Source organism: Pleurodeles waltl, chromosome 3_2 (genome assembly GCF_031143425.1).
Source record: "Pleurodeles waltl isolate 20211129_DDA chromosome 3_2, aPleWal1.hap1.20221129, whole genome shotgun sequence".
Lineage (NCBI taxonomy): Eukaryota > Metazoa > Chordata > Amphibia > Caudata > Salamandridae > Pleurodeles > Pleurodeles waltl.
Genome location: NC_090441.1, coordinates 101,585,595 through 101,610,468, shown reverse-complemented (window position 1 = coordinate 101,610,468; position 24,874 = coordinate 101,585,595). Strand labels below are relative to the sequence as shown.

At 42.1% G+C, this 24,874-nt stretch overlaps 2 protein-coding genes across 8 annotated transcripts in view; one reads left to right on the top strand and one right to left on the bottom strand.

Annotated features, from left to right (window-relative positions):
• Nucleotides 1-2,576, bottom strand: part of LOC138286545 (ester hydrolase C11orf54 homolog) — a 40,556-nt gene extending 37,980 nt beyond the window's left edge. The window contains exon 1 of the mRNA XM_069226923.1: nt 2,257-2,576. The gene's annotated coding sequence lies outside the window, so the exon portion shown is untranslated. The remainder of the gene's footprint in view (nt 1-2,256) is intronic.
• Nucleotides 1-24,874, top strand: part of TAF1D (TATA-box binding protein associated factor, RNA polymerase I subunit D) — a 164,244-nt gene that overhangs the window by 80,716 nt on the left and 58,654 nt on the right. For 2 of the 7 annotated variants that reach the window (XM_069226915.1, XM_069226916.1), the window contains one exon: nt 1,632-1,747. The exons of 4 other annotated variants lie outside the window; for them this stretch is intronic. The gene's annotated coding sequence lies outside the window, so the exon portion shown is untranslated. Of the gene's footprint in view, nt 1-1,631; nt 1,748-10,879; nt 11,101-24,874 lie in introns of all 7 variants that reach the window. One more of the 7 variants, XM_069226917.1, reaches the window with a different exon arrangement.

The window sequence follows — 24,874 nt, the reverse complement described above, 5'->3', positions numbered from 1 at the left end:
GAAATATGTAAGGCAGCCACATGGTCTACGCCTCATACGTTTACCAAGCACTACTGCGTGGATGTGTTAACAGCACAACAAGCCACAGTAGGACAAGCAGTACTACGAACTTTGTTTCAAACAACTTCAACTCCTACAGGCTGAACCACCGCTTTTGGGGAGATAACTGCTTACTAGTCTATGCAAAGCATGTGTATCTGCAGCTACACATGCCATCGAACAGAAAATGTCACTTACCCAGTGTACATCTGTTCGTGGCATGAGACGCTGCAGATTCACATGCGCCCACCCGCCTCCCCGGGAGCCTGTAGCCGTTTTGAAGTTGATCTTCAACATTTGTAAATTTGTAAATATATCACTTTAAAATACATTATGTACATACATGTTTACTCCATTGCATGGGCACTATTACTATAATACACAACTCCTACCTCACCCTCTGCGGGAGAAACAATCTAAGATGGAGTCGATGCTCATGCGCAATGGAGCCGAAAGGGGAGGAGTCCCTCGATCTCTTGACTCGAAAGACTTCTTCGAAGAAAAACAACTTGTAACACTCCGAGCCCAACACTAGATGGCGGGATGTGCAAAGCATGTGAATCTGCAGCGTCTCATGCCACGAACAGATGTACACTGGGTAAGTGACATTTTCCATATATATATATATATATATATATATATATATATATATATATATATATATATATATATAGATAGATAGTTATAGATGCATTTTTCACCTTGCCCGCCTCTTCCCTTCCCTCCCCATATCACACAACTGGCTGCAGCTGACTCAAACTTGACAATCTTCATATCGCCCGATGAGAAAGCCTGGCTACAGCATTAATATTTTAGTACGACTGTTTGATAATAACAAAACCAGATTATTACATAACGATTCCGAATGTATAAAACATGGCATCCTATTAAAGATATTTTGTGACCAAGGGCACCTTTTGAAATGTGGTTTGACTTTGGGATGTTAGTAATCCATAAATTCTTTACATCTTCAGTGTTCACAGTGGAAGCTCATCGTTTGGCATATAAAATAAGGAAAGCCTGTGATAATGCATCTCCTAATTTCTAAAAATGGTGGCTGTTCATTAGAAAGCGTATCCAGCAGATGCCCAGAGCCTCACTCAATGTATGAAGGCCTCACACCATGGAGCACAGTCTTTTTCCTGACCAGACCCAATGCTCTTGAATGAAGACTTTTAGGATCATAATTTTCTTACTAAGCATTAAAAGAATCCCTCATACTGAACAAGCCCTCCCCACACCCACATGTCCTCCCCAGACTGCTTGTTAGAGCTTGATTTTTAAGATACAAATATACACATGAGGTAAGAACCGAAGTATGCTGACCTAATACATCTCAAACCAAATATGTCAGATCTCCTCCACAGAGGCGCGTTTTCTTTTCAACCACTCTGCACAAACCCTGTTAGCCACTCCCCGTTTTCACTGCCAACGAGCCCACCCATACATTTGGAAGCTTAGAAGTAGCGCGGAGCAATCTCAGAAACCTCTCCTGTGCAGAATGCCTTCTGTAATGGCTTATTAAATGGGTTACTATCCTTCTGATAAATACTTTGACTGTCACCCAACATACATGTCTATTTCCGCCATAGACTCCTCCTCCCTGGGTACAGAAGTCCTGTTGAAAAAAGTCTGTAGTTCCTCGTTGAGCCTGTGGCAGCCCTGCTGACAGGTGATGACCCTCATGTTAAGCGGAAAGCTATGCCAGGTAAGTGGGTTTTCCAGGTTGTGACGTGCAGGGTACGTGCTCGCTGTTTTTATCCACAGGCCCAGCCTCCTACTGGGTAAAACATCAACACAGAAAATATTTGAAATTAGTCTATGGGGAAGGTTATGGGGTAAACAAAAACCTGATTCTTGAAAAAGAGGTGGGGAAAGGTGAAATCGTCGTTTTGGCTGCGTAATTGGGTGTCTGGTAAAATTCCCATGTTTATAGGAAAAATCACTCTCCGACAATTAATACGCAGTGGTGAAGGGAGGAGCTCTGTGAGCACAAGTGGTGGTGAGCAATGCACTAAAAGTGATAGCTTGAGAAAATTACAAACATTTGCAGTATTTTCTTCGGCAAAACCTACTTAGATTTTAATTAAAATAATTTATGACTTTTTTTTATAGAATTCCACGCTACTCCTTCCAACCCTAAGGAAAACCACGGATGATATTTTAAGCCACAACACATTTCTATGAATGTGAAAACAGAGTAGCACATGTACCCACCCGTTTTGCAGAAGTCAGACTAAGATTCCCAAGCTGGTATTTTCCACCTGCATTAAAAGTACTTGCTGTAGGTAGTTCCTCTTCCCTCTGCTCCGCTGTTGTCCTCTTGTCTCCTGTGTAGGTCAGGACGGGACCACGATGGGTGGGAGCGGTGATTGGCGCTTTCAGTAACTTTGCAATCGTTAAGATCTAGGAAAGTTATCGAGGTTTTGTATTTACACTTAAAATCTCGTCCTTATGTTGATGTGCACCAAATGATAATTCGTTCCAAATGAACGTTCAGGTTTACTCTCCCACCAGAATAATAGTTGTCTGGAAAACCTTAAATATATGCACCCTTTATTCTGGGTGGTAACTAAGAAGCCAGCAGTGATTGCACAACGATGGGCGTTTTCAGTGTGCGGTAATAAGTGTAACAATTTTTAATCCTGTCACCGAGTTTTAAATACAGTTTACTTATGGATTGCCATCCAGCAGAAAAAGTTTCTCCTAAAGTATTATGCAAGTCTAGTTCGACCGGTTAGAGGCGTCTTGATGTGCTCCTGATGCAACACAATTTCTTCTGTAAAGTGTGCCCTGAGCTGCTCTCTGGAGCTACAAAATACCCTATTTTTTAAAATATTGCAAAGGCCATGTGTGCCTGTTGTAGCTGGCCCATTAATTATTGTGAGCAGGCAATTTGCTTCTCAGGGGCATGCCAACGCCAATTTTATCTGCCCCTCCTATGAGTTTATGCTGGTCAGTTGACGTATGGTATTTCATAACAGAATAATGATAATGAGCATTAAATAGAGCACACCAGAGACATGACATATCTTGCCATTTTACTCATCTACTCAGAGGCTTAGGTTTTACATGGCAATGCCTGCGTAATACCTTCCCGGGATTGGAACAGGTGTCCTGTAGGTTCTGCACACATTTCAGCCTGGACCATTGACGCCCCGAGCTGCCTCCCCATGTAAAAGGCGAATAACTGAATTCCCACTTCTTTCCCGCCACAGTCCGACTTGAGCACATAACTGTAAATAAAGCACTGAACAATCATCCTTCTGTAGTTTTATCTCATTGGCATGTGCTAGGAACTCAGGAAACCATGGATTTTATAGCAACCCTCGAATCCTCGCCTTTCATCATTTTAGGTGGATAAAATGAGGACCACCATTCCCTAATAATACCTATCAAGTGCCAAAAAACATTCAGCGTATGGTGTAACAAACATTAATGTACTGTATATAATATACAGGTATATAATATGCAGTTCCAAAGGAGAAAGTTAGCTGATCGGGGACAATTTTTGTGAAGGTGCATTTAATGAATCAAAAGTAATTAGTAGTCACATGTAGAACACGAGTCCCCAATTAAGAATAGGAGGAGTATACAAGTCGTTTTGTGGGTAGCGCTGCTATTTGTAGCATTGCCTGCATCGTGCTATAAACACTAACACAGATGAATGTATAGATAGGGAGCACCTATTCATCAAAGGGAACCGCCGATTTATGCTCAGGTGTACCTAAGTATGCACAGTTAGCATTTGGGAGACGGAAAGAAGCGGCTAGACTTCATCACTGGCAGGAGGCAGTGGGAAAGTTTTTATTAGCTATTTAGGCTCCAGTTTCACCTTAGTTAACTTTTATGGGCCCAATCTTGTGGTCAACTCTGCATGTTCCGATAACTGTTCCTTCCATATGCCAGAGCGAGACCCGTCTGTTGTACTACTTCCTTGACCATGGAGTATAAAATTGATCAATTATTGAGGATTCTTCTGATAGTTATGTTTCTGTTTAGATCCTACTGAGTTGTGATAAAAATGTAATGCGCAAATGCAAGAGGTTATGTTATTCACATTAAATTGTATTAAGTTTTTCATTGCCAGGAGTGGCAAACTGGTGACCGAGGGACCCTTTGAAATGAAAGAACAATCTGACCTTTAAACATGGTTGTCAGAACTCTAAATCATACAACCAGGCATAGATATATACTTCTAATTCCTTCAGAGAAGCTCACTAAATCCGGTAGATCTCAGTATGCCTGCACTCAGAACACCATCAGACTGGAGCCTAAGAATTTTTAAAGTAAAGAAAGTAGGAAAGGATTGAAGACGCACCTCTTTAAAGAACACTGCATCACAATGCATCATTAACAGTCAATAAACCAGATACCTATAATATCACTAGTTGACATTATGCTGGTTTTTAGCCCGATATAGTGCTCTGCTGCCTCTTGGCTAGATTTGTGCTATAGAAATACACTTTCATATTTACACGAACCACAGCTTATGTTTGATAACAAGGGGTTCTGTCATCTGCTTGTTATCAGTTACTGCTGCAGCTAAATTTTAGATTGTGTTACTAACCCGATATTCAGAGCTGATAGTCTGCAGTCGTGCTTTACCAATTCTACTATGTTTTCCAGTAGACATTTTATTACATAGATTAGGTCCTATGTTAACTATCCTCATAACCCTCCTGCGCTGTTGATCACTGCTCCACGCTTGCTACTGCTGATGGTGCCAAGTTCCAGGTTCAACCACATTTTTGAAGACTTGCATGTAGCACACACACCTGTGCTTGCAAGATCACACTTGTCAATGTGACATCTTTTCTGGGCTTTCCATATACAAATCTGTAAAATGTAATCCAAGAACTGGAACTTGATACTCTGCCAATATGACATGATCTAGATCCCACAATTTACTATATGCTGCATGTAAATTTTACTTTTTATGCACCCATTCCTGTGTTACCTTCAGACCTATATGGTAATAAAAGTACTTTGCATGCCTTTTTTAATGTTGGGTGAAATAACAAGATGATGGGTGGAATGCTTGAATTAATCCCAGACACTGGAGCCACATTCCGGTCCACCATTTTCTTGTCTACCACACCATGCTAGACAGATCAGTCATATGAAAATTAGCATTGGTCCTGCTCTTACAGCAGCCAAGCGTTAAGCCGGACCTGGTCCCCATCCTCGTGGGAATTCAAGCAACCCCAAATCAGTTTGGACCTATTTAGGTCTCATCAGTGAGGTATAACTTGATGTTCGATGGTATATGTTGCTGCAGATACACATGTTGAGCACAGTCCGCTGCCTGGTGTTGGGCTCGGAGTATTACAAGTTGTTTTTCTTCAAAGAAGTCTTTTTTGGTCACGGGACCGAAGGACTCCTCCCTCTTCGGCTCCATTGCGCATGGGCGTCGACTCCATCTTAGATTATTTTTTTCCGCTGTCGGGTTCGGATGTTTTCCTTTTCGCTCTGTGTTTCGGTTCGGAAAGTTAGTCAGAATCTCGGAAGAAAGCGTCGGTATTGTTCCGTTCGGTATCGGGATAGTTAGGTACATCGACACCGATCATCGGAAGACTTTGGGGTAGCTTCGATCCCCCATCGGGGCCTGGTCGGCCCGACCGCGTGTGACGCAGAAGCCGATGGAACGGACCCCGTTCCGTTTCTGCCCAAAATGTCACAGTAAGTATCCTTATACAGATCAGCACCTGGTCTGTAACTTGTGCTTGTCCCCCGAGCACAAGGAGGATACCTGTGAGGCCTGTCGAGCCTTCCGGTCCAGAAAAACACTCCGGGACCGAAGAGCCAGGCGTCTACAAATGGCGTCCACGCCGACAAAACAACGTTTCGACGACGAAGAGGAAACATTCTCGGTTCCGGACTCAGAATCCGGAGACTCCGACGTCGAACAACAACAACAAACAGTGAGTAAGACGTCGAAAATAAAGACCATCGAAAAAACAAAAGCCCAGGGGACGCCACTGCCAACAGGCCATGGCTCGACCCATAAAACCGGCGACCCATCGAAGGCGCCGAAAAAGGGCACGCCCATAGCGAAGACACCCGACTCCGGTCGAGGGACCGCCATGGAGCTCGGCTCCGAGAAGCAAAAACAAGATGCCGGCACCGAAAAACATCGGCACTGAGACACACTGCCGAAAGCCACAAAAATTCAGTCGGTACCGAAGCCGAAAAAAGATTCTCGCTCGGCGCCGAAAAGTTCCACACCTCCTTCCTACACAGAGGAACAAGGAATAAGTGGGCAGATGCACAGATTTGGACAAGAGCTCCAAAGTGTAGAATCAGACTACACACAAAAGAGACTGTACATCCAACAAGACACAGGGAAGATATCAACCCTTCCCCCAATAATGAGAAAAAGAAGGATCGGATTTCTCAAGGATGACGCACAACCACAAGCCAAAGTGGTTAAAAAAGTCACGCCTCCGCCCTCTCCACCACAACAGGCATCGCCGGCACAAACTCCGCCACAAATGCACTCACCAGCGCAAACTACTATAAGTCAAGATAATCAGGATCAAGACGCCTGGGACTTATACGACACCCCAGTGCCGGACAACGATCCCGATTCATACCCCACAAAGCCGTCACCGCCAGAGGACAGTACCTCATACTCGCAACTGGTGGCTAGGGCAGCAGAATTCCACAATGTCCAACTGCATTCCGATCCTATAGAGGATGATTTTTTATTTAACACCCTCTCGGCTACACATAGCCAATATCAATGTCTCCCAATGCTACCAGGGATGTTACGGCACGCAAAACAAATTTTTGAAGAGCCCGTAAAATCAAGAGCCATCACCCCAAGGGTGGATAAGAAATATAAACCACCACCCACAGACCCAGTGTTTATTACTTCGCAGTTACCACCTGACTCCGTAGTAGTAGGGGCAGCTCGCAAAAGAGCAAATTCCCATACATCTGGCGACGCCCCACCTCCGGACAAAGAAAGCCGAAAATTTGATGCGGCAGGGAAAAGAGTCGCATCACAGGCAGCCAACCAATGGCGCATCGCAAATTCTCAAGCGCTGCTAGCCCGATATGACCGCGCACACTGGGATGAGATGCAACTTCTCATAGACCATCTTCCCCAGGAATACCAAAAAAGGGCGCAGCAAATAGTTGAAGAGGGACAAACGATCTCGAACAATCAAATCCGCTCTTCAATGGACGCAGCCGATACTGCAGCAAGAACAGTCAACACTGCAGTCACCATAAGGAGACACGCATGGCTCCGCACTTCAGGGTTCAAACCTGAAATCCAGCAGGCTGTCCTTAATATGCCCTTCAACGAAAAACAACTTTTTGGCCTTGAAGTGGACACAGCCATTGAAAAACTTAAAAAGGACACAGACACGGCCAAAGCCATGGGCGCACTCTACTCCCCGCAGAGCAGAGGCTCTTTTAGAAAAACTCCATTTAGAGGGGGGTTTCGTGGCCAACCCACAGACACCACCAGCCAACAAACAAGAACCACACCCTATCAGGGTTCATTCCAAAGGGGAGGTTTCAGGGGATATAGAGGGGGTCAATTCCCAAGGAGTAGGGGAAAATTCCAAACTCCAAAAACACCTCCACCTAAACAGTGACTTTCAAGTCACACAACCCCTTCACTCAACACCAGTGGGGGGAAGACTAAGCCAATTCTACCAATCTTGGCAGCAGATTACAACAGACAATTGGGTACTAGCAATAATCCAACATGGCTATTGCATAGAATTCCACAAATTCCCACCAAACATCCCTCCCAAAACACGCAAAATGTCACTACAACATTTAGAACCTCTAGGACTAGAAGTTCAAGCACTACTGCAAAAGGATGCAATAGAATTAGTACCAGTACAACAAAAAAACACAGGAGTTTACTCCCTGTACTTTCTAATTCCAAAAAAAGACAAAACATTAAGACCAATATTAGATCTCAGGACACTAAATACCTACATCATATCGGACCACTTTCACATGGTCACACTACAAGACATCATTCCACTGCTCAAACAGCAAGATTACATGACCACATTAGACCTAAAAGATGCGTACTTTCATATACCGATACATCCTTCTCACAGAAAGTACCTAAGGTTCGTATTCAAAGGAATACATTACCAGTTCAAGGTGTTGCCATTCGGAATAACAACTGCACCAAGAGTATTCACAAAATGTCTAGCAGTAGTAGCAGCACATATCAGGAGACAACAAATACATGTGTTTCCTTACCTAGACGATTGGCTAATCAAGACCAACACAGTAAGAAAGTGCACAAACAACACCACATATGTCATACAAACCCTTCACAAACTGTGTTTCTCCATCAACTATACAAAGTCACACCTCGAACCTTGTCAGACACAACAATATCTAGGGGCAACCATCAACACATCAAAAGGAATTGCCACTCCAAGTCCACAAAGAGTTCAAGCATTCCACAAGGTAATAAGTGCTATGTTTCCAAACCAAAAGATACAAGCAAAATTTGTGCTAAAACTTCTAGGCATGATGTCATCATGCATAGCCATTGTCCCAAACGCAAGACTACACATGCGACCCTTACAACAGTGCCTAGCATCACAATGGTCACAAGCACAGGGTCAACTTCTAGATCTGGTGTTGATAGACCGCCAAACATACCTCTCGCTTCTATGGTGGAACAGCAACAATTTAAACAAAGGGCGGACATTTCAGGACCCAGTGCCTCAATACGTTATAACAACAGATGCTTCCATGACAGGGTGGGGAGCACACCTCAATCACCACAGCATTCAAGGACAATGGGACGTACACCAAACAAAATTTCATATAAATTACCTAGAACTGTTAGCAGTATTTCTAGCGTTAAAAGCCTTTCAACCCATAATAACACACAAATACATTCTTGTCAAAACAGACAACATGACAACAATGTATTATTTAAACAAACAAGGAGGAACACACTCAACACAATTGTGTCTCCTAACACAAAAAATATGGCAGTGGGCGATTCACAACCACATTCGCCTAATAGCACAATTTATTCCAGGGATCCAAAACCAACTAGCAGACAACCTTTCGCGAGATCACCAACAAGTCCACGAATGGGAAAGTCACCCCCAAGTTCTGAATAATTACTTTCAAATTTGGGGAACACCCCAGATAGATTTGTTCGCAACAAAAGAAAACGCAAAATGCCAAAACTTCGCATCCAGGTACCCACACCGCGAATCACAAGGCAATGCTCTATGGATGAGTTGGTCAGGGATATTTGCATACGCTTTTCCCCCTCTCCCTCTCCTTCCATATCTAGTAAACAAATTGAGTCAAAACCAACTCAAACTCATACTGATAGCACCCACATGGGCAAGACAACCTTGGTATACAACTCTACTAGACCTTTCACTAGTACCGCATGTCAAACTACCCAACAGACCAGATCTGTTAACACAACACAAACAACAGATCAGGCATCCAAACCCAGCATCATTGAATCTAGCAATTTGGCTCCTGAAATCCTAGAATTCGGACACTTAGACCTCACACAAGAATGTATGGAGGTCATAAAACAAGCTAGAAAAGCTTCCACTAGACACTGCTATGCATCTAAGTGGAAAAGATTTGTTTGCTACTGCCATACCAATCAAATCCAACCATTGCATGCCTCTACAAAGGACATAGTGGGATACTTACTACATTTGCAAAAAGCAACCCTCGCTTTTTCATCTATAAAAATGCACCTCGCAGCAATATCTGCTTACCTACAAACTACTCATTCATCGTCTCTATTTAGAATACCAGTTATTAAAGCATTCATGGAAGGGCTAAAAAGAATTATACCACCAAGAACACCACCAGTTCCTTCATGGAACCTTAACATCGTCTTAACAAGACTCATGGGTCCACCTTTTGAACCCAAGCATTCCTGTGAAATGCAATATTTAACGTGGAAAGTCGCATTTCTCATTGCAATCACATCCCTCAGAAGAGTAAGTGAAATACAGGCATTTACCATACAAGAACCATTTATTCAAATACACAAAAATAAAATAGTTCTAAGAACAAATCCAAAATTTCTACCAAAAGTAATCTCACCATTCCATTTAAATCAAACAGTAGAATTACCAGTGTTCTTCCCACAGCCAGATTCCGTGGCTGAAAGGGCACTACATACATTAGACATCAAAAGAGCACTAATGTACTACATTGACAGAACAAAGTTAATCAGGAAAACAAAACAACTGTTCATAGCTTTTCAAAAACCACACATAGGAAATCCAATCTCTAAACAAGGCATTGCTAGATGGATAGTCAGATGTATTCAAACATGCTATCTTAAAGCCAAAACAGAATTGCCTATTACACCAAAGGCACACTCAACCAGAAAGAAAGGTGCTACAATGGCCTTACTAGGAAACATTCCTATGAGCGAAATATGTAAGGCTGCAACCTGGTCTACGCCTCATACATTTACTAAACACTACTGTGTAGATGTACTAAATGCACAACAAGCTACAGTGGGCCAAGCTGTACTAAGAACATTATTCCAAACTACTTCAACTCCTACAGGCTAAACCACCGCTTTTAGGGGAGGTAACTGCTTTATAGTCTATGCTCAACATGTGTATCTGCAGCAACATATGCCATCGAACTGAAAATGTCACTTACCCAGTGTACATTTGTTCGTGGCATTAGTCGCTGCAGATTCACATGTGCCCTCCCGCCTCCCCGGGAAGCCTGTAGCCGTTTAGAAGTAAATCTTAAATCTTAAACATTTGTACATTTGTAAATAATTATTATAAACTTTTTATGTACATACGTATTCACTCCATTGCATGGGCACTATTTACAGCCAACAACTCCAGCCTCACCCTCTGCGGGGAAAACAATCTAAGATGGAGTCGACGCCCATGCGCAATGGTGCCGAAGAGGGAGGAGTCCTTCGGTCCCGTGACCAAAAAAGACTTCTTCGAAGAAAAACAACTTGTAATACTCCGAGCCCAACACCAGGCAGCGGACTGTGCTCAACATGTGAATCTGCAGCGACTAATGCCACGAACAGATGTACACTGGGTAAGTGACATTTTCATTCTATGACACAGTGAGCACAGGTCCCATCTCTGGACATACGTGTCACACTTAAAGCACTTTCCATTGGTTTAGATTAATTCCTCCAATCACTTTGTTGTTTCTCCAATGCTGGCACAAATTTTGGCTCAGTAGCAAATATCCGTCCCCAAAAACGAGCATGAATTTGTAGTAGAGTCTCTCTTAATTCTGAGCAAACTAGGGCAAAACCCCTGCATCTCCTAACATCCTGCAAGTCACTGAACTTGTAGAATGTTAGCTGTAGCTAACTTATGGTGTAAGAGAGACTATAGTTAAATTCCTATGTAGTTCTACCTTGTTTACAGTGCTGTCCGTCAGAAAGACATGAACTGCCAATGGCATCATGTATGTAAATTGGCTTTAGCTATGATGCTTAGATGTTTTGAGCACCCAGTAGAATAGGTTGACTAATATAATTGTACATACTAGCACTTTGTTTCTTTTGGGAGTGAATCCCTAGCTGAGTCCTTATATGACACACTTTCTAATTCTTTCCAATTCTTACACAACAGAGGTGATCTAGTGTAGCAAAGGCTTACACTCCCTCTATTGTTTCTCTCTGGTAGATTAAAAAGGGGTTGTTTTTACACAAAAGCTGCAGAGTAGAGGAACCAACCAGTCCTAGATTAGCAAGCAAAGATGTGGTTGGAAGTCAGAGTCTTCACACAGGAGTCTGGAGGCCCAGGGTAAGTTCTTCAAGTTAGGTCCTTAGTTTACATTCATTACATCAGTACTTTTGAACTGTAAAAATAATCTTTCAGAATGATAGTTGCCATTTGATTCATAGTATAGTTTGACATGCTACAATTAGAGATTTGTGAAGTGTTCTTAAGATGGTGTCTGATATAAACAAATGGGAAAGGAGCTTGGTGGCCACTTAGTGTCGTTTCACACTCATGCTGACCGTAGATCTTGTTCATTTTACACTATAGTTTATTTTAACAATAGAGTTTGCCACTTATCATTGCACAACATGTGGTACGTTCTTAGATGGCTACCACTATATAAATCTAGGCATTTGCTGATCAGCCTGCTTTGACCTAAAAGGAGTTATGTACCTCAAAGGGGGATCTAACTGAGCAATAATATTGCAACTTCCAAACACTTCCTACCAAAGAGGTATGAGCTTTAAAACACTGTTTACTACAAAAGTTTTTTTTTAACTGTAAACTATATCAATGAGTTGCACCTCATACATTTGCACATGTTGTGGTTTGTTCACAATGTTTCTTTGGTTACACCATGTTCATCGTATGCTCAAATAGATTAACGTCTATTCTTGATTCATATAGTGTCAAGTGAATTTTTAAAGGTCTACCTGTTGTGCGTTTTCTTTCACACTTTTTTCTTTCTGTTATTTTTTGTGTATTTATTCTTGACTCATATGATACGTGCATTTGTGAAGTTTTACCTGATTTGAGTTTTCTAATACACATTTTTTTTTTCTTTTTTTTTTACACTGTCTACTTATAATGTATTTTTTGGTTCACTATATGTCTTTTTTATTAGAATAGTAACTATTATAATTAATTTATATCTTTGCGGAGGGGAATACTCCTTCTCATCATGACGCTGTATTACCATTCCATTATATCCTCTGGGGATCGTAATATGGCGGACGGGATGTCTGTCACGTTTGTGACAGAGTATTAAATCCACTGAGGTCTAAATTGGGCCCTAACTGTTTTGGTGATAACTTAAAAGGCCCTGACTTGAAAAACAGCATTTGTAAAATTGTATACTTTTGAAACACTTGTAAGCCAATGAAGTTATCTCTATTTGATTAAAGTACTGAACCATTTGTGATCATTACAAGTATGAACATATGACCTCAACTGTCAGACTTCTAGAATTCTAATATAACATTTAGTCTCCGCATAACACTTGCAGCATTCCAGGCACCAGCTCAGACATAATGGGAATAGATACACAATGATAGTACACACCTTACATCTCCATGCCTTCTTACAAGCAACAAAAGAAAATAACAGCCATTCCCTTGCATATTCCAGCATTTCAACACCAGCTCAGACATACAGGGAATGGTATCACAAAAGATACTACTCACCTTTTTTTTTTACAGACCTCCTGCTCTAGTGATGATGGACCATGCCTGGTGGGGTGCCCATCTTGAGAAGCTGCAGATCACTAGTCTCTGGAGGAACATGTGTTTCACGTCAACCTGCTTAAACCAAGGGCAATTTGGTAGGCACTCAGGGCCTCCTTCCCTGCACTTTGTGGCAAGTCTGTTCAGATCTTGATGGACAATATAACTGTGATGTGGTATGTCCGCAAGCAGGGAAGGAAGGTAGTCTCACTCTTGTGAGACAATGATGGGTGCATCAACTCGGAATTTGACAAGTCCCCAACCATCTGGTGGGCTCTTTGAAAACTAGGACCGACAGCCTGAGTCAGCTTCACTTTGCTGACCACGAGTGGTACATCTTTGCCTTCATGGGCACCCCTCAGCTGGACATTGTTGCCACTCGAACATGCCTGTTACTTGTTTTGTGCCTTTCATTATCAGTTGCCGGGAGCCATGTGGTACACTTTTCAATTGTGGTGGAGTTTTCTACTTCATTACACACTTTCTCCCATATTCTTAATTCCTCTAGTTCTGAGGAAGATTAGCCAGCACCAAAGACAAGTTATTCTCATTGCACTGTGTAGAAAAAACGAGCAGAAACTCCAAATAAGTATTGTAGGTCCTTTTATTGGAGCATCCCATCCACTACAGCACAACACAACTGCTCTCCCCTGAGCTCTCCTCTAACCAGATCAACACTCCACATTCTATATGAGGTAATGTGTGACATCAGCTAGAGGCAGAACAATGAGAACATTCCACCCCTGTGCTGAGCCCACACAAGCTATATACCACACACCTTCCCTCTTTACAAAGAAACTCCAAGGAAACTATATACAAAGATCTTCAAAGAAAACAAATAAATACATAAAAATAAAGTAAAACATAAGAAAATTAGAATACTACTAACATCATTAACATCTACCTATAGATTTGATAACTCTATTAAGATTCCACACTCTTCCATCCTTAATTTTCACAGCATTCCTAAAAAGCTTATCAACTTCAAAGGGTCCTAAAAATGTACTCCTGTCTTTATACAAAGTCGGTTTTTTAACTAAAATTTGATCTCCAATTTTCACATCAAAGTCCTGCATGCCTTTCTTGTTATCATAGTACACCTTCCTCTTCTGTACACTTACTTTCTCATACTCCTTCTCCACATTTTCAACACACTCTTGTCCCTTGTTATTTTTCCTCCAACTTACCCACGCAGGTGAAAGCGGAGTGTTGGCTTTTCGACCTCTGAAAAGATCAAAAGGAACCTTACCCGTAGTGGAATGAGGGGTTACCCTGTAAGTATAAAGAAAACTCTTCAGACCATCTCTCCAGTCCCTATTTGACGCAACCTCCAGTTGTATACATTCCTTCACACACCTGTTGAACCTCTCCACTGTCCCATTCCCTTCTGGATGATCTGGTGAACACCTCTTGTGCTTGATACCAAATTTTTCAAGAAAATCCTTCATCTCCCTTGAAACAAACTGTGGACCATTGTCCGTAACTATGGTGTTGGGCAAACCTTCTCGCCCAAAAATATCTTTGAAAAATTCATTTATCCTTCTTGTCTCTGTGGTGCCACAAATTCCAATTTCTGCCCACCTGGAAAATTGATCAATCAATACTATAAGATAGTTGGAACCACCCCTACCATGCACTGGTCCTACAATGTCAACCGCTACTACTTCCCATGGTTTTTGTGGCATGTCTCTTACACACATAGGAGGAACCCTCGTCTTGTAAACCTTGTCACTGTTGCAACAATCTGCACACTCCCTTATCACTCTCTCCACCATCAAATCCATACCTGGCCACCAATAATCCAGACGAATACTTGCCTTTGTCCTGCTCATACCTTGGTGCCCTTCATGCCCAAGTCCAATAATTTTTTCTCTCAACCTTACTGGAACCACCAATCTCAATGCTCGTAACAGAAAACCATCTTCCACTGATAATTAATCTTTCACTTTCCAGAAACCACACAGATCCTTGTCCTGTTTAGCACTATTACCCCAACTGAATCTGACTTTCTCACACACCTGTTGTAAGACCTTGTCTTCTGCTACAGCCTTTACCCACTCTTCTTGTTCTACTACACTGCCAGTTACGCTGCACACGGATATGTCCTTTAATCCCTTCTTATCAGTAAACTCTTCTACTTCTGAGCTTAATCTGTATAGACAATCCGCAACTTTATTATAGGAACCTGGAACATAATGCACAGTATAGTTGTAATCTTGTAAACTGATAACACACTTACTAACTCTTCCAGAAATCAAGTCCAGTCCCTTCTTCATAAATACCTCCACCAATGGTTTGTGATCCGTAAAAATCTCAAACTCTCTACCCCACACAATATTTCTGAGCTTATTAATTGCCCAATACACACTTAAAGCCTACTTTTCTATCGTGGAGTAGTTGAATGCTGGTCCTCGCAACGTCCTAGAACAAAATACTATTGGTTTACGATCATGATTATCCATTTCTTGTAGTAGCACAGCTCCCAATCCTCTCTCACTCGCATCAGTCATTATCACGCATTTCTTATCTGGATCAAAGGATTCTAAAGACCCAATAGAAGATAACTCTGCTTTGATATTCTCAAACTCTCTGACACCTTTCGTCCCATAAAAATTCAGCATTTTTCTTCAAAAGCTGACGCATGCAAACTGTTTTAGAAGCTAGATTAGGTAAGAATTTAGCATGGAATTCAATCATCCCAAGAAATGACAACAATTCTTCTTTTTTTTTTCTGGAACACGTAGGTGCAAAATGTTTTCTACCAGTTCTTCCTTTGGACGTAACCCTCCTGCTGTGATCTTATGCCCAAGATATTCCACTTCTGTTCTTCTAAAAAAACACTTCTTCAACTTAAGAGTTAACCCATGGTCTCTGAGGATGGTTAGAACCCTTCTGACTCTCAAATCATGTTCCTCCATGGTGCTTCCATGTATTAAAATATCATCCTGGAAGCACTTGACACCAGGTTCAGAGCCAAACAGTTTGCACATAAGTCTTTGAAACCCAGCAGCTGCTGAAACTAACCCAAAAGGCATCCTAATGAATCTGAATGTACCAAACGGAGTAATGAACGTGATGTAATCACGCGAATCTAGGTGTAGTTCAATCTGATGATACGCAGAGGTCAGATCAAACTTTGTGAAGTACTTGAAACCGGATAGCATAGTAACCATTTCTGTGATGTTAGGCAAAGGAAACTGGTCACTGACAACACATCTATTGAGGTTCCTCAAGTCTACACACAGCCTCAGTTCTCTAGACTGTTTCCTTGCTACAACGATGGGCGAAATCCATTCCGACGATTCCACCGGCTCAATGATACCCTCATCGCATAATCTTCTAATCTCTCTCTCTACATCATCTTTTAGAGAGATTGGAACAGGACGCACCTTAGCTGCCACAGGTACAGAGCCTTTTCTTAATCTTATCTGATGAGTGTATTTCTTCAAGCAGCCTAACTTTCCACTGAAAACTTCTTTGAACTCATCGACAAATCCAGGCAATGACACTTGCTCCATCGTCTCTAATTCACATATGCGATGTAAAGTTTTAGCATAGTCTTCCTTGATCATTACAGGTGAAGGTGAGTTAGGATCCAGAATGACCCTCAAACCCTCCTGATGAGGCCAACTTAGAACACTGTCTCCTTTAACAGGAACATAAACCTTCCCGTAAATAGTGTTCGACTTGAAAGTAATCTCAGCCTCAAAATATCCTCTCAGATCAATGACTTGACCTCCATAGCCACCAGGAACAAGATCAGGATCTTTCAGCTTTACTTTATGACTCAGACTTTCCTCAAAAACTTCATTGGAGATCAATATTAACCATGCTCCAGAGTCAAATAACATTTCGCTCGAAACACCAAGAATGGTTACAGTATCCTTTCGATGTTTCTTCTTTTCCGAACTCATGGATACTAATAGAATGCAATCCTCAACTGTCTTCACCGTTGCTTGACTCTTTAGTGATTTGCAACATTTATCGAAATGCCCTTTCTTGTTGCATAACCTACAGGTTGAATTCAAAGCTGGACATTTTTTGTAGGATGCAAAATGTCCTATGTTTCCACAACGGAAACACCTAGCATTCTTGTAACGGTTCTCTACACTTTGATCAATCCTGTCTTCTTTTCGTTCAACGCTGTTGCCTTTAGTATTCATTGATTCCCTTTTTGTGGTAATTTTGTTCACTTCAATTTTCTTTTGCTTATCTAGTTCCTCCACACAAGCCATGGTGTGTTCCACGCTCTTTGCTAGAACAATGACTTCTTGCAACGTTGGATTATCTTTGCTCCACAACTCTTGCCTGATCTTGTCGCTTGCACATCTCAACATGAACTGATCACAAATTCTTTCTTCAATTGTGATACCGAAATTACATGTTGAAGCAAGTTTCCTAAGAGCAGTGATGTACTCCTCAATGCTTTCACCTGGTCTCTGCTCTCTCATCCCAAAATGATAACGTTCCAAAATTGTACTGACTTTAGGCAAATAATGCAAATCAAGTTTCTTTAGACATAACTCGAATTCATTAAGGTCCGTAGCCTCTTCACCCGGATCAGGAAGACTTTCAAATATTTCCTGACCCTCACAACCAAGACAGCACATAAGAAGTGCCGTTTTCCTTTCATTTGTTAAATTCGTTCCACAAACTCTGGAATAATGAAGAAATGTTTTCTTCCACTTGGACCATTTTATTAGTAGTTCACCAGGTGTTGTTAGGAAGAAAGGAGGTGGTGTAATACTATGCATATTGTTAGGTTAGACAATGTTTCCTTGGAAGCAAAGGATAAAGTTGTAATAAAGTTCTGTACTTCAGAAGGCAAAACTGGAGGAGAAAAAAAAAAACTGTTCTGAGAGTTCAGTATACACAGATCACTTGTAGACCAATCGATGTTGTTTTTTAAAATTGTTCCCCTCAGGTCTTTTTCTGCAGGAGATAGCCCTTTTTTCTAAATGTTTTTTTTTAATTTTTTTTTTTAACAGTTGAACTTCAAAGACGGAGGCAGGTATAAGTAGAGGTACTGTTGTTCATAGAAATTTTGGTGAGTACACTTTAGTCTTTATAAACACATTTCTTCTGCGTTTCCGAAGAAGGACCGCACTCCACGAACACAGCAAGTGTAATTGTTTAATCGCCAACAGGGACGCGTTTCGGCATTGCCGCCTTCTTCAACCTGTCGATCGCCATATTGGCTCAGTTTAAATACTTTCATGTTGATGTTTACAACCAACCATTGTGCGTGTTAAACAAACCTTATTATATAATGAGTTTTCCCAACAATAAATACATGGAAACTAAATTTTGAACAGTGTTAACACTTAACATATTGTGCCTTACAAAGTAAATATACAAACTAATAATTTAACCCAATGAACCGTATTTTAGAAAAACTTGTTGCCGTTGGCAAAATTATTGTTAAATACGTTGAAATGGATTTCATTTTAAGTTTTAAATTTTAATTTTGAATGTAAAACTTTTGTGATTGTTGATATTACAAAATTAATATGCAGACTGTGCCTATCCTTAATTTTATGTCATTTGTGTCGATTTCTCCTAGACTGCTATGGCAATGTCTTATTGAAAACCTTAAGTATGATAACCTTGCTGTCCAAATATGTCAATGTAAGTGAATATGCATCTCCTCACTACTGTTTAACCCTTTTGGTTCTTTGGAATCGAATGTTAGTATGTATTTGGATTCTAATTTTCTCAACTTCTTTTCTCTGTCACCTCCTCGAATGTCTTTCTTGATACCATCTATGACACTATATGTGATGTCCTCTATTTTACCTCCATGTCTTTCATGTATGTGTCTAGCTACTGGGTATGAATCATCTTTATTCAGAATTGCCCTCAAATGTTGCAGAATCCTTCTGTGTACTTGTAATTTGGTGCTGCCCACATACATTTTGGGACAGCTAAACTTTAAAATGTAAACTACAAAATCACTTTTACAGTTGTATCTGCCTTTAATACGATGAACAATCTTCTCATCTATCTCAACAAATTTTATGTTTTCACCATTCCTACAAGCTTTACATTTGGAACATCTATAGAAGCCATCTTGTGATTGAATCCAATTCCAAATGTAAAGCTTGTAGGAATGGTGCAAACATAAAATTTGTTGAGATAGATGAGAAGATTGTTCATCGTATTAAAGGCAGATACAACTGTAAAAGTGATTTTGTAGTTTACATTATAAAGTGTAGCTGTCCCAAAATGTATGTGGGCAGCACCAAATTACAAGTACACAGAAGGATTCTGCAACATTTGAGGGCAATTCTGAATAAAGATGATTCATACCCAGTAGCTAGACACATACATGAAAGACAGGGAGGTAAAATAGAGGACATCACATATAGTGTCATAGATGGTATCAAGAAAGACATTCGAAGATGTGACAGAGAAAAGAAGTTGAGAAAATTAGAATCCAAATACATACTAACATTCGATTCCAAAGAACCAAAAGGGTTAAACAGTAGTGAGGAGATGCATATTCACTTACATTGACATATTTGGACAGCAAGGTTATCATACTTAAGTTTTCAATAAGACATTGCCATAGCAGTCTAGGAGAAATCGACACAAATGATATAAAATTAAGGATAGGCACAGTCTGCATATTAATTTTGTAATATCAACAATCACAAAAGTTTTACATTCAAAATTAAAATTTAAAACTTAAAATGAAATCCATTTCAATGTATTTAACAATAATTTTGCCAACGGCAACAAGTTTTTCTAAAATACGGTTCATTGGGTTAAATTATTAGTTTGTATATTTACTTTGTAAGGCACAATATGTTAAGTGTTAACACTGTTAAAAATTTAGTTTCCATGTATTTATTGTTGGCAAAACTCATTGTATAATAAGGTTTGTTTAACACGCACAATGGTTGGTTGTAAACATCAACATGAAAGTATTTAAACTGAGCCAATATGGCGATCGACAGGTTGAAGAAGGCGGCAACGCCGAAACGCGTCCCTGTTGCCGATTAAACAATTACACTTGCTGTGTTCGTGGAGTGCTGTCTTTCTTCGGAAACCCGGAAGAAATGTGTTTATAAAATACGCGGTGGCGCGCGCATTGAGACTAGCACCGTTGACGGTCTGGTGCAGAAAGGAAACGCTGAGTTCGAGTGTTTGTACACTTTAGTCTTTATGTATATATATCAAAGCAAACTACTCGTGTGGTATTTTGATACACTCGTGCCCTCCTGAGCGCGAGTGTACAACACTGGTATACAATTCCGGTGAAGGCTGAGCGTGAGCGGAGCGCTGCCTGTGAGCTGCACTCGCGCCCTCCTGAGCGCGAGTGTGTGAAACAAGTTGAAGTACTCGCGCTCAGCACAGCGCTGTCCGTGAGCTGTACTCGCGCCCTCCTGAGCGCTAGTGTGTAAGAGGAGGTGATGTACACGGGCTCAGCTGAACGCTCCCCGTGAGCTGTACTTGCGCTCTCCTGAACGCAACAATAGAAACGGCTCCAGCGCGAGGAGAGCGCGAGCCTGGGAATAGATAGAGCGCGTTAAAGAACGCGTGAAAACAAAACCATTGGTCGAAAAGACCAGAGGTTTTGATTACTCTACCAAAAAAAAAAAAATATATGAAAATTACCTTATAACAAATACGACGACGAAGGGAGATTCAAATCCAGTTAAATCCAATTAAAATCCGATAAGCACAGCATGAACCTCCTGAAGCATCACAGAAGATTGAAAGATAAAGTCCAAGATAGTGTTAAGATGCTCCAAAGACCCTTGTCGCCAGTGTAGAAAAAACGAGCAGAAACTCCAAATAAGTATTGTAGGTCCTTTTATTGGAGCATCCCATCCACTACAGCACAACACAACTGCTCTCCTCTCTGCTCTCCTCTAACCAGATCAACACTCCACATTCTATATGAGGTAATGTGTGACATCAGCTAGAGGCAGAACAATGAGAACATTCCACCGCTGTGCTGAGCCCACACTAGCTATATACCACACACTGGACCAGCCAAAAAGGGCGTGATACACTAACCTACTGCACCTCTCCTTGAGGTCTCTGCTTCATCATGCGCTCACCTTATCTACTATTCGGACTGTGAAGTTCTTCATCCCACCCTCCAGAGCCTCCACCTTCATGCTTGTCCAACCAGCTGCCACTGGAGGTGGTTGAGGTGATAGTTTCTGCTCGCCACCCCTCCACCAAGACTGTTTGCTCTGGGAGATGGAATAGTGTTATGTGCTTATCAGAATATAGGTACAACATATTAGGATTTCATTGGTGATGTAATGGAATTCCAGAGTGGATACAGAGAGGGCTGAAATGTTGTGTGGAGGTGAGAGTCTGCTCCTGGAGTTACAGAACAAATACTTATTCTGCACTCTACAGATGGTGGATTATTTACTTGAAAAATTGACGATGAATTAGTTTAACAACAAAGGAGCAGGTCACTTTATTTACAGTGGTCTACTGTCTGTCTAGTAGTCCTGAGGACAGAAGGTTTAATTGTAATCTGGATCCCATCAACATCGGGATCCAGTTTAATGTTCATGAGTTGGAGCAATTTCTTGATGATGGAGCCCTAATGAAGTACTGTCCTGGTATGAAAATTAGATTTTATTTATGTGTCCTGGCGTGAGGGGCTACCTTCTGTACAGCAGTTACAGCTTAAAGTTGGAATTGTGTTGAGGTTCACATTTTCTTCTGCATTCTTCTCCTGGAGCTGGGCCTGCTCTGACGCAAGCTCTTGCCTTAGGGCATTTATTTATTCAAGTTTGTTTGTTCAGAACACACACCTGGTGTTGGTGCTGCGTCATACGCCAGCTTTTATTGTCCAGGTAAGGTGGCAGAATCTGACCTTTACGTGGCAGCCATTTTGATTTGTATCAGCTTTAATGGAAGTATTGTGCTGATTGTGTGTGTTCCAGAAACGGGGCACTCAGACTCTGCATCGATGAGGAAGAGGAGCTGATCATCACATTTATAACAGGATTTAGGTTCTTTTTTTGTGGTTTTTTTACATTTTTGTTATAACATAGCACCCTTTTCTAGGTACTTCCTTTGGAACAGTTGTGAAACGAAGAACTGTATTTCTTTCTCTGACATCTCCAGGGTACTAATATTTGGGGCACAGTGCCTTAGCAGTACATTATGGTATGGTTAATAGTGGACAGTGAACCAGTCCAGTTGGTCTACTGGTGAAGTGTGGACACTGGTCAATTCCATCCAGCTTTCAGAGTGAGTGAACAAATATTTTCTCTTAGACCACCTTAAGTCTTTTGGCCTTCATGGTCAGAACCTTCCCTGCACTGGAATGAATGGAAGGAATATTTCTTGAATTATATTGATACTAATAATGTTGGTGGCAAAATGTTACCAGATCAAAAGAAAATAATACGTTCGATGGCATATGTTGCTGCAGATACACATGTTTGGCACAGTCCGCTGCCTGGTGTTGGGCTCGGAGTATTACAAGTTGTTTTTCTTCGAAGAAGTCTTTTTGGTCACGGGACCGAAGGACTCCTCCCTCCTCGGCTCCATTGCGCATGGGCGTCGACTCCATCTTAGATTGTTTTTTTCCGCTGTCGGGTTCGGACGTATTCCTTTTCGCTCCGTGTTCCGGTTCGGAAAGTTAGTCAGAATCTCGGAAGAAAGCGTCGGTATTGTTCCGTTCGGTATCGGGATAGTTAGGTACATCGACACCGATCATCGGAAGACTTTGGGGTAGTTTCGATCCCCCATCAGGGGCCTGGTCGGCCCGACCGCGTGCGACATCGAAGCCGATGGAACGGACCCCGTTTCGTTTCTGCCCAAAATGTCACAGTAAGTATCCTTATACAGATCAGCACTTGGTCTGTAACTTGTGCTTGTCCCCCGAGCACAAGGAGGATATCTGTGAAGCCTGTCGAGCCTTCCGGTCCAGAAAAACACTCCGGGACCGAAGAGCCAGGCGTCAACAAATGGCGTCCACGTCGACAAAACAACGTTTCGACGAGGAAGAGGAAACATTCTCGGTTCCGGAATCAGAATCCGGAGACTCCGACGTCGAACAACAGCAACAAACTGTGAGTAAGACGTCGAAAAGTAAATCCATCGACAAACCGAAAGCCCAGGGGACGCCACTGCCAACAGGCCATGGCTCGACCCATAAAACAGGCGACCCGTCGAAGGCGCCGAAAAAGGGCACGCCCATAGCGAAGACACCCGACTCCGGTCGAGGGACCGCCATGGAGCAACCTCGGAGCCGAGAAAGCGGCTCCGAGAGACAAAAACAAGATACCGGCACCGAAAAACATTGGCACCGAGAATCCATGCCGAAAGGAACAAAAATTCTGTCGGTGCCGAAACCGAAAAAAGATTCTCTCTCGGCGCCGAAAAATACCACACCTTCATCCTACTCAGAGGAACAAGGAATAAGTGGCCAAATGCACAGATTTGGACAAGAGCTCCAAAGTGTAGAATCGGACTACACACAAAAGAGACTGTACATCCAGCAAGACACAGGGAAGATATCAACCCTTCCCCCAATCATGAGGAAAAGAAGGATCGGACTTCCAAAGGATGACGCACAACCACAAGCCAAAGTGGTTAAAAAAGTCACGCCTCCGCCCTCTCCACCACAGGCATCGCCGGCACAAACACCGCCACAAATGCACTCACCAGCGCAAACTACCATAAGTCATGACGATCAGGATCAAGATGCTTGGGACCTGTATGACACCCCAGTGCCGGACAATGATCCCGAGTCATACCCCACAAAGCCGTCACCGCCAGAGGACAGTACCTCATACTCGCAACTGGTGGCTAGGGCAGCAGAATTCCACAATGTCCAACTGCATTCCGATCCTATAGAGGATGATTTTTTATTTAACACCCTCTCGGCTACACACAGCCAATATCAATGTCTCCCAATGCTACCAGGGATGTTACGGCACGCAAAACAAATTTTTGAAGAGCCCGTAAAATCAAGAGCCATCACCCCAAGGGTGGATAAAAAATACAAACCACCACCCACAGACCCAGTGTTTATTACTTCGCAGTTACCACCTGACTCCGTGGTAGTAGGGGCAGCTCGCAAGAGAGCAAATTCACATACATCTGGCGACGCCCCACCTCCGGACAAAGAAAGCCGAAAATTTGATGCGGCAGGAAAAAGAGTAGCATCACAGGCAGCCAACCAGTGGCGCATCGCAAATTCACAAGCGCTGCTGGCCAGATATGACCGCGCACACTGGGACGAGATGCAACTTCTCGTAGACCATCTTCCCCAGGAATACCAAAAAAGGGCGCAGCAAATAGTTGAAGAGGGACAAACGATCTCAAACAATCAAATCCGCTCTTCACTAGACGCAGCCGATACTGCAGCAAGAACAGTCAACACTGCTGTCACCATAAGGAGACACGCTTGGCTACGCACTTCAGGCTTCAAACCTGAAATCCAGCAGGCTGTCCTTAATATGCCCTTCAACGAGAAACAACTTTTTGGCTCTGAAGTGGATACAGCCATTGAAAAACTTAAAAAGGACACAGACACGGCCAAGGCCATGGGCGCACTCTACTCCCCGCAGAGCAGAGGCTCTTTCAGAAAAACTCCATTTAGAGGGGGGTTTCGTGGCCAACCCACAGACACCACCAGCCAAC